An 11,849-nucleotide genomic window follows, 5' to 3' on the forward strand; every position below is an offset into this window, starting at 1 on the left:
ACCTTCCACTAGACCAGGTCAGAGCCCCATCCAACCTGGCCTTGAACACAGTGTGGGTGGGGCACCCACAGCTTGTCTTTGCAACCTCTTCCAGTGTCTCACCACCCTCACAGTAAAGAATTTCTTCCTAATAGCCATTCTAAACTTACCCGCTGCCTGTTTGAAGCCATTACCCCTTGTTCTATCACTACATGCCCCTATAAAAAGCCCTCTCTACCTCTCTTGCTGACCCGTTTTAGGTACTGGAAGGTGTTCTAATATCTCAATGTAAATATCAGGCACTACAAAGCTGCCCCAACACTCATATACCAGATGTTTCATCACCAGCTGGGCTTCACAGATGAAGATTTGGGAAGGGCTCTACCCACATTTGTTGCAGGCGCACTGGTGGCTAAAAAGGCCAATACGAGATAGACACGTTCGGTTGCAAAAGGCACAGCAGAAAGACTCCTCAGGTGGTATATTCTGCAAGACACAATTCTTTCTGCGTTACCTTTTCTCCTCAAGGGTGATCCTGCTTGCTTTCTCAAAGGCATGAGCAGCATTATAGATTGCGTGTCTCCAGACACACTCCAGACACAATCGGGAGCAATGGGAGGCCAGAGTAGACCAGTTATGTTGCTCAATATGGCCAAGGCTGAGATGTTGTTTCAGGGAGTCCTTGTATCTTCTCTTTGGGGCTCCTCTCATGTGGCAGCCAGTGGCAAGTTCACCATAGAGCAGGATCTTAGGGAGGCGGTGGTCCTTCATCCTGGAGACGTGTCCTGCCCAACGCAGCTGTGTTCTCAGCAACATGGCCTCAATACTTGTGACAGCTGCTTGTGCTAGAACAGATGTATTGGTCACATAATCTGACCAGTGGATGTTAATGTTAGTGAAAACTACACCGTTTTTGAGATGATGGCTTTCACCAAGTAACACATTCATATTCATCGTGGGACAAAGGCAAATCTTAATTACAATCTCATCCATGTTAACAAATATTCAGCTTTCGTATATGTACAGATTTATAAAGCCTGAAGTAATTCTTCTGATTGGTTTGATTTGTTTTCTTTACCTGGAAAAGTATATAATGTGTGGTATTACTTTAAAAAAACCCTGGCTTTCACTTAATGTCTGCAACATAGGATGCTGCTGAGAGCCATAAATAAAGATTTTTTTTAAGATATTGGTTATATTCCAACACCATTATAAAATATTTTGAGTAAATAGTATATCCTCAAATATTGTTTATTTGAAATGGACAAATGAGATGCTTGCATGGAAGTGATTTGCTACTCTGAAGGAGCAAAGGTAATTTGCTGGGGTTTGGGGTGGGTTTTGGTTGTTTCTTTGTTTGGATTTTTTTGTTTCTGTCACAAAATGGCATTATAATTTGCTTCTGACCTCTCAAATTAAAAACTCATTTGATTAGATTAACACCCAGTACTGTACTTTTCACCATGGAAAACTAGATTTGCAATTCTCAAGACAAATACTGATTTGTTTCAAAGTTAGGAGAGACTGTTGTGACTGTATACAAACATACATAAAGATGAGAAAATGAAATAAAAACACAGTCAGAACACAAGTCCTTGTATTAATATCTAGATCTGGAAAGCTGTATGGGTGTAGCAAAAATGGACATCCTTTCTTTGGTTGTTTCTTTCTTTGAATTTTGAAAGTGCAAAACTGTGTGTTATGGTGAATATAAAAGAGAAGGCTACACATTAAAAATGCATCACCATTAATTAATTGCTTTGAGAGATGCAGTTGTTACAACCATCTTTCACACCCACACTGGTTTCATCTCATTTGGTCTCCCATGTGTCCATTGTAATCCTTTCCCCTTCTTATCTTTTTCCTTTATTTCTTTCTCCTTGCAATATAACAATACATTAGTTACACACCCATCTGTAATCCTATTGCCTTCTGCATCCCATTGTCATCTCTAATCTCCCTGAAATCTACAGTGAACACTGGGGACTTCTTCACTCAGCTCCATTGCATCCCCTCATTCTGGCCCTTCAATGAAATTGCTTTGTCAAGGTTTCTTTCAAAGTTCCTTTCCTAGAAGAAGCTCAGAATTAAGATTCCCATCTCAGTTTTTTAGCCAAATCACAATCTACAACAGACTCCTTGAAGTCTGCTTTCTTCACTAGCATGATTGCCATCTTCTAGTTCTCCTGTCTCTGGGACTTGATCATTAGCATATTGAATCAAAGCCTCTCTTTCTTTGTAGGAAATTGTGTCAATAAATACACATTTATCTCATGACTCACCACCACGTTTCTACTACAACCATCAATCCTGATCCAAATTAAAATCTCTTTTTATAGTCTGCAGGCAGCTAATGGACAAGATGGTTTTACCTTCTTCCAGACTCTCTTGGCACTCATCTCTCTCTCTTCAATATCAATATCCATCTATCTCCAAGGCCCACAGCTCGGTTAATGCCTCAGTCTTAGAGATCTCTCTGGACTCTGTCTTTCATGTTATAGCTCGCTCCCTTGCAGACTTTTTCTTGTACAATAACACCAAAACACAGCTTTCCCTATCTATCCATACAGCTAAATATTTTTTCTTGTACCATTTCGTTTGCTGACAGTGACTGACACAATTTTGATCTGTTTGGACTTCTGCAGAATGTTTTTGCCATTTGTCTAGCCCATATTACTTTACCCCTCTCATCTAGCTCCTCTTGTCTATCTACTAACTCTCACCCTTCTCCAGGGACCGACATAAAATGCCATTACTCATTTTAATGACAATTACTTTCCACTCTCACTCACTGCCAAAGGTCCCGCTTCCCTATCAAGTCAACTCAGTGCTAGATTTGCCTATTATTTGTAAAATTTTCATTCAAGAAGTTGTGTGGAAGGCTTTTTCCTCAAGCTGACCTTCCTGGAGCTGTCAACTAAGTAAAGAACTAAAAGATAAATCCCATTTGTATTACTGCTGGACCAGTTAATTCTTACCTTTCCAAAGTTAGCCGCAGGTTCCTTTCCATGGCACTGCTTTCCAGTGTCTCATTCTGCAGTCTATATGAACATCCAGGGTTGCCCCATCCCAGGTGCAGAATCTGGCACTTCTCCTTGTTAAACTTCCTATTGTTGGTGATTGCCCAGTCCTCTGATTTGTCGAGGTCTTTCTGCAGGACCTCCCTGCCTTCGAGGGACTCAACAGTTGCTCCCAGCTTTGTGTCATCTGCAGACTTGCTTAGTAGCCCTTCCAGTCCTGTGTCCAAGTTACTTATGAATATGTTGAAGAGAACAGGGCCCAAGACGGAGCCCTGTGGAACCCCACTAGTGACAGATCACCAGTCTGATGTTACCCCATTCACTATCACCCTCTGTGCTTGACCCCTGAGCCAATTGCTCACCCCCCACATGATGTGTTTATCCAGCTGTGTGCTGGACATTTTGTCCAGAAGGATCCTGTGAGAGACAGTATTGAAAGCTTTACTGAAATCCAAAAAGATTACATCACTTGGCCTCCCTTGATCAACTAGGTGGGCTACCTTGTCATAGAAGGAAATCAGGTTGGATAAGCAGGACTTTCCTCTCATGAAGCCATGCTGGCTGTGACCAATGACTGCGTTGTCTTTCAGGTGTTTGTCAATACTTCCCAGAATAATCTTCTCCATAACTTTACCAAGCACTGAAGTGAGACTAACAGGCCTGTAGTTTCCAGGGTCCTCTTTCTTGCCCATTTTGAAAATCGGGACAACATTTACCAGTCAGCTTCCAGTCAGCTGGGACCTCTCCAGATTCCCAAGACCACTCAAAAATCATCAAGAGAAGTTTTGCGATGACATCAGCCAGCTCTTTGAGGATGAATCCCATCAGCCCCCCAGTGTTTGCCCACTTTTGGAATGCAAAACATTTTTCTTACGCTTAAATAAAATTTCTTGTATTTCAGTTTGGGTCCATTTTGTCATGTTCTTTCATTGGATACCACTGAAGAGATCAGCTCCACCTTTTTTACTCTGTCTCATAATGTATTTTTAGACACTGACAAGATCATCTGAGCCTTCTAGAGACTGAACAGTCCCCACTCTGTCAGCCTCTCTTTGTATAACAGACGGTCCAGTCTGCTAATTATCTTTGATAGCCCTTCACAGGCCTCACTCCGGGATGTCAGTGTTTCTGTTGTACTACGGAACTCAGCAGTAGACCCAGCATTCCAGAAGTCTCTCACCAGGGCTGGGGGAGTTATCATCACCCTCAGCTTGCTGTCAGTGCTCTTCCTGATGCAACTCAGGATGGCTTTCTTTTCTGGCTCATCACTAACTTATTGTACACTGTGACACTCAGATACATCTGTGCAAAGCTGTTTCCCAGCCTGTAATGATGCATTACATTATTTCAGTTTACAAACTGAATGATATAGAATATCAAGTTCCATAGGCCAATATAGTGTTAGCAGGTTCCTCTCCCTCCTCCATAAGCCCATTAATGAAACAACAGGACAGTCAGTAGTGCTATCCTAAAGTCCAATCTTTCACACACTACACAGATGGGAATCTAAGAAGGAAGGTATCTTTAGCCTAGGGGCTCACTCTTCATTGGATTTTAATTAACCATCTGCTCTAATAAGGAATCTTCTGTCACATAAAGGTAGTCACAGCACACCAGCCAGCACTGAGTGTGCAGCCAGAGTGTTCCTGGCTTTCCTGTGGCTTCTGTTGCTGTCACAGCTGCAAGCATAGCTATTACTGCTGTGCCAAAAGCTGCAGCAGCTGCTATTGCTGTTGCTCACACAGCTATTTCAGCAGAGTTCCAAGATACTTTCCTGTATTCATAAGTGTCAGCTGCCCACATGCTCAACCACATGAAAACCTGGCCCACACAAGACTAGTGCAGATTCTGTCAAGTCCTTCCATCACAGGCTTAATTTATACAAACAAAAACCCCACAGCAGAGGAACAAAGACAAATAGTGCCAAAAATGTCTTTCCCTTTGACCTTTTTTTCTACTCACAAGAAATGGGTATATTCCAAGCCTTGCTTTGACAGATGCAACTCACAATTTTTCTAGGCTACTCCAGTTTGTTGCAGATCATAAGCAGATGGTAAATGGGGTGCTGTCCTGGACTCTGGGTGCAGCAAGACACCCAGGAGATAGCTGCAGACCAGGCTTTTTAAGTTCCCCATATTTTAAGAGGTACCAGTCCTCAGAATGAATTGTATTGTAGACAGTAAAGGAAATGTCTGAGGATTTAGCTGTCAAATGCTCTTATTCTCCACACACAAGAGGAAAAGGTTAAAAAAAGAATCCTCCCATCCTACTCCAGAATGAAGAGAGCAGGAGGGAGATCAGGCCCTGGCTACATCTGTACAAGTCAACCAAGTAAGCCTGGGGTACTGACCTACAGTCAGCCTTTCTGTTTTATCATTAGCCTGCTCTTTTATATAATTATGGCCCATACCATTTAAGGCTTCTCAGACTAATGCCTAGAGACAATGTAAGGAACAGCACAGCCACTCCAAGCAAGCAGCATATAAATATGATTTAAAGGGCAGAAGAGGACTTAACCACATGGATTAAAGCTGTACTACTGTGCCATCTGCTCTCAAGGCCAGAGCTCCTTATACACCCTGGCCTAATTTATTTGTCAGTAAAAAATCTAGCCTAACTCACCAGTTAGGATCTTCTCTACTCACCAAATGTGTCTACCTCAAAGCAGAAACTGAGACATGAAGATATGAGAGCCTTTCTAACCTGTTCCTCAAAGAAAACATAACAAACCCCTAACCTGCACAAGGGGACAGACAAACAAATGAAGTACACCTAGACCAAAATTAAAAGGAAGGAAATGCCATTCCCCAGAAGCACTTATTTGTATTTAGAGTGTAAAGGCATGGAGATGTAAAAAGACATGAAGGCAGTATGCTTGATGATGAGCTTTCTTGAAGTATTTGCACTACATCACATTTTGTATATCCATAACCACAGCTCTGAGTTCATGTTTGTGTACTTGATTTTTTTTTATCTGTGTATCAATAGAATTCCAGAATATGAATCCATGCAAAACATACAGGAGTTGTCACATAAGCAGATATTATGGTTGGTACAACTGATCACCAGCTTACAATAGCTTTGTTCTCTCAGTGGGACAAGAACTTTTTTTTTTTTTTTTAATATAAAAGCAGCAGAGGAGATACCAACATGAATGCTCTACATTTGTCATGCAAGGAAAGATTCATGATTGCATCAGCCTCCACAGAAGGTAGTTGGAAGCTATCCGAGAGTGATGACTAAACAGAAACTGATCTGTTGTTTGCTGATTGGCACATGAGTATTGCCAGAGCTAGGAATGCAGAGGGAAAGACAAATAGCCCACCACTTCTACATATGCATTACAATACCAACAAGCAACATTTCCTGGAAAGAGTAGGAAACAAAAGGAACAATTGTTTGGGGCAGGGAAAGGGCAGAAGGGGGGAGGGATCAGGCAATACTTCCTGAACTTAATTCGTCATCATAACCCACTTCAGAGTCCATTTCCCATACAGGCTGAAATCCCTAAGTCCCTGAAAAAGAATCGGTGTCCCATGGTGCTAAGCACTGCAGTGTACACATACTAAAAGAATGGTCAAGATTCCTTGAAGGCACCTTCACTGGAGTAATTTTAAGCCTCAAACCAACTTCAGTATGGGCACATCTTATAGTTGAGGATTGTTTTTCAACTACTTTTTGTTGGAAAACAGTGGGAGAGCAGACTTGCTATCAGAGATGCATTGGATACTCTGCTGTCTCTTGTTATTTGAAATATTCACCATAGGACTCCGATTGCAGGGTGTTAACTACAAGTAGTACACTTGCTCTTCACCACTTAATACAGCCCCTTTAATGAGATGCTGACAGACTCTGGAAAGACTAAATCTGTGAAGTAACTACATTTACTCTAGAAACCTCTAGATTTTAGTTTCTTGGTGAAAAAAATCTCACCAACTAGAAAATATGCCTTCTGACAGAAAACATTAGAGGTTGTGGAGACACTCACTGGTGATATTCAAGAACTGCCTGTATGCAATCCTGTGCAATGTGGTCTGGGATGACCCTGCTTGAGTAGGGAAGTCAGACCAGATGACCCACTGTGGTCTCTTCCAACCTTACCCATTCTGTGACTCTGTGACACAAAGATAGTAGGATACAGCTACTGACTTTTAAAAAAAGTGCAAGTGAAAGGGCTAAGAACAGCCAAATCAAAAACTGTGCAAACTCCTCTCATCTTGCCCTGCTTTTCCTGTTGCTTGCCATTTTCACTCAGAATGTCCATTCAATTCAAATCCACAGCATCACCTGAACAGCAGTTTTCACTAGGGAAGCATGAACAAGCATTCATTGTGGAGGCAGGACAACAGTAGATTACAAACACATAGCTGGTAGAAAATTCCCCTTAGTCTTGGTTCCATGGTTGACTTCGTTTTGCTGCACATATGCAGTAGCCCTGGGGCTATTGCTAAACTGACAAATGTGGTTCAACAACAACTGTTTCTTCCTCATGAACTTTTCTGAACTGCCAAAGACCAGCTCTGATAATCAAAGCTGCATTTTACTTGGGCTATGCTCACACTACACTCTCTGGGGTGTATGATAGCATAATTTAGAGCTACCTTGCTGAGCCTGGTTTGACATCTCAGTGCCATCTTTCATCACATCATGCTCAGGTGGGTTCAGAAATATTGTATTTGTAACATAAATAACCTGTGGTCTCAGTTTTTTAGCAAATCTCTTTGTAAGCTAGGCCACTGCCCTAACATCCAGTAACTTTCAGGGTGACTTTATTACAGACTGTCATCAAGTTTCAAATTCTGTAACATAATAAAACGTAAGATATAACAATTTTTAGATGTGACAGTGTTTTCTTTCTGTATTGATTTTCAGTACACCTTTTTTCCTCCTTTCTATTGATCCATTTGCATGAATTGATCACTTCTTAGGCATTGATAGACTAGCAATCATGATAAAGAAGCTCCGTTCTGTAGGCGATTTATCGTTTGGAATTAATTTATCACAGGACTATCTTCCTCCTATATAGGATACTCCAAGATTTATTTCAGAACTCTAGCTGGAGCAATGCACTGGGAAATTTGAGCTTTGTGAAGCCTCTGTCAGATACTGGTTTTTAATATGATTTTTCAAATTTTCCATATTTCTACATTTGACAATGTCAAGTTACTTGACATTAAAAATGCTGTGTCCTTTTCGGTGTTTGCCTTTGCTCTGCTAAAGTTTTCTTTCTAATTGATTGAGCCTGCTAAGCTTAATGAGCTTATCTAATGAGAAAACTCCAGTAAAAAAATCATTATACTGCCTGTATGATCAAATAGCACTGATAGCACTTCAAGATTTAGGTATCGTGTGTTTTCCTCTTCTTTTTACTAAGACAAGCCTGATTAGGCAGTTGTAAGTTTTCTGTTCTGAAAAAGAAATTACTTGTTCTCTTCCACTGTGAGTCTCAAATTTATTGATTTTTCAGAATGCAGTGATAGCAAACTTGAAAAAAGGGCCTGCAAATTAAGTTTCAACATTTCAAAAACATCTGTTACCTGAGTTTGGATCTGTCACAGAATAGCAACTATTTGGCAACAGAGGAGAAAGGAGTCCTTGCTCTTTCCAATCCTCTGAACTTGGATTACTTACACACGACTTCCACTATCCAAGAACCAGGAGTCAGATACAGATGTAGCAAGGACTCAACATTAAACTTCCAATATTCTCTCTTCACTGGTTTGGAAACAGGATATGACCAATTGCCAGGGAAGATTGCTGTAATACTGCCACTCATCATCCATCCTTGTCATGCCTTCAAATTGCGCATCTTCTGGGTAACCTAACACTAAGAATTAAAACCCCTTGAAGGGAGCAGCGAGACTAGATACACTGAAAAAACCAGACCTGTCAAGATGCAAGAAAAGCTCCTCTTGAGAAAAAACCCCAATGTTCTGAAACTGAGGGGAACTGTGTATTACTGTTGTATTACCTATCACTGTCTAGAAGATCTAGGGAAGCAAGCAGAGAACACGTGTTTCCTTTCTTGTACATAGGGATCCCCAGCACCCAAAGTTTCCTGTAGTAGTAATTCACTAACAACAAGGATCAGTGCAGCCAACAACCAGGAAGCAAGAAGCCCTCTTTTCACAGTCACCCTGCAGCTGCATTAGGTCCATGCTACTTGTCTGAGTGTATAAAGCATTGGAAGTAGATTAAAACAATTTTTGCAGTCTATCATTCAACATCCTGGTACTGAATAAACACAATCAAAGCTCGAAACTGGCCAGTGGAATATGAGTGAGCACCCAGCTCCTCCCTACAATCAAAGATTATTTTATGGCTGTAGATCATGGCACTCAATTTTAGGCTTTGGCCAATTTTAATAAACTTAAGTCTTAAAATTTTAAGGTTAAGAATCAAGAGATCATCTTGAAATAAGTTTTCATTTTGGAAGTAGAGCAGTTTAACATTTTAATCAGATTACAACAAAAACTTCTCCAAGCCAAAGTACTTTCTGTTCTCTTGGACAGAATAATACTTTGTCATAATGGTGAAAGTTTCAAAGATTCCCACTTTTCAAGCCACCTTACAAGAAATATTCCTGATTCTCCACAACTCTCAACACCATTTCCATCTCATTCTGCTCAATACAGGGGCAAATGACAGCTCCAAAAATGCAGGAGCAAAGAGTATACATTGCTATTTGATAGAAAAAGCCTACATTTAGTAGACACCTATATCATTGAGACATACAGGCTTGTCTAAATAGAGAGAAAATCCTGGTGTTGAGCAGAGTCCTCCAAAGAATAGCATACGCAAATGCCCAGCACAGTTAAGAGTGGTTTGGGGCCTTGTTGAGCTTGCACAGCAAATACTGCCAAAAACTATGGTCATCATCTGGAACTCGTGGACACAGCTGTAGCTAAAGTTACCCTCATATCAAGATATACTTCCTGACTTCTCAGGAAAAAGAAATCCTATGATTTGATGCAAACTAAGATTAACAAAGTCAGTGAACTGTAAATAGTTCGTAAATTGGCATATTCTAATTAATTTTAAGTAGGTTAGTATTGTGTCTACAAGCCTGTTCAAAGTTAGTTCTATTCTCTTTAATGAAGCAAAAATAGTATTTCACAGAAGGAAAACCAACCTAGGAAGTGACCTTAGAAGTCTTGAATTAGGCATTATCACTGCTGAGAAGACTTGCTAGCAACTCAAAGAAATGGTTAACTCAGCACCTTACTCAGCAGCCTACTGCCAGCACCCTCAGTTTTTCCTATATGCCTTTTTCTTCCTACTTCTCCTTTTCCTTCCACTAAAAGCAGTAAAGTAACAAGAGGAGGCTGCTTCTAACTCTCTTGTTCCCATACTCTACTTGTGGAGATTCCCGACCTGCATTTGTCCTTAAGGATTCCCATTCCTCTTACCTTCTTTAAACTGTTGGTTTTGGGTTTTGTCTTTTTGGGGGATTTTTTTTTGTTTGTTTGTTTGTTTTTCCTTTTTTTTTATTTTGAGGGTTTTTTTGTGGGTGTTTGGGGTGTTGTGAGGGTGGTTATTTATTTATTTATTTAGTGTGTGTGGTTTGTTTTTTTTTTTTTCCTGACAGCATCTAATATTTGCAGAGAACTCCATTTGAGATCCAACCACATTCCATAACCTCGTACCTTTTTGCAAAGCTTTTTTCATCTCGTTGGGAACCTTAAGTAGAAATTTAATTACTAAGTTCTTCAAGAGCTGTAGGCAGAAATACAAGTTAAAACACCTGAACAATATAAGCAGTAGAATAAAAAGGACTAAGGGATACTTTTCAATGTGGTAGGAAGCAAGAAGACCTGTCCCCAATGTATGAACACTGAAGAACAGCATGTAATCAAGGTAACACTCGATTACTTGACTGCTTCAAGAGATCATTCAATACAGTTCATTCAGACATTAGATATCCCCATCTTGGAATCCTGTGAAAGGTCAATGCAAAAGATGAAGTCATCATCCCCAATCTTTACAGCTAGTTACACTCACCTCCAGGTACTACACATCTGAATTTTTTAGTGTCCTTGTCTAAACCAGTCTATCAGGTCTTCTATAAATTCTGAACTATGGTCTAAGAGCAGTATATAGTGTCCATAAATAACTCCTAGCAGAGGCACATACTGCTCCATTGAAGTGGTTGGACTTTGGTTTGTTAAATTTTATTTCAGCAAGTGATAAAGTTTCATAGGTAGCTCAAGTACTCATAACAGCAGCATCAAGACTGCGAGCAAGTCCTTAAAAGTTGTTCTACTATTTGTAGCAAGTCAGACCATTTTATTTTAGTATGCGAGTAATCTTTATCAAGATTTACTCTGAGGAAGTGTGCTCAGTGTTGACTTATATATGCTGTAGTGGGTATTTGGATGGTTCTATCTGTCCCACAATAGAAGTACTTTCTAAAGACAGACGGCCTTGTTCTCTTGCACTCTTCTCAGAAGAATGAAAAATAGCTTACTTGCTTTCAGCCACAGAAGTCCACAAAAAGAAAACAGTTCTCCTTCAGATGTACAAACCAGGCAATCTAGATCAAATGCAAGACTCTTAGAAAGCAAACCACATAGCAGTAACACCAGGTTACTTGAGTAAGATCCTGCTCAAATATAGAAACCCAAGCTATTTGTGCTTTCCTATATATCAAATGCAAAGAACATTCTCAGTATCTTTGGTAAAAATGTTTTTTTTCCTGGAGCTGTTGTATTTTGTCTACTGACAAGGAATAGCTGAAGTCTTACATTAATCAGTATAAACAATTCATGTTTTCACTTCTCTCTTGGAAACCACCTTCCCTGACTTCGCAAAGCTATACTTTTGTAAGGTTATATAACAATAAAACCTGTG

Source organism: Lepidothrix coronata, unplaced genomic scaffold (assembly GCF_001604755.1).
Source record: "Lepidothrix coronata isolate B3197 unplaced genomic scaffold, Lepidothrix_coronata-1.0 Scaffold206, whole genome shotgun sequence".
NCBI lineage: Eukaryota > Metazoa > Chordata > Aves > Passeriformes > Pipridae > Lepidothrix > Lepidothrix coronata.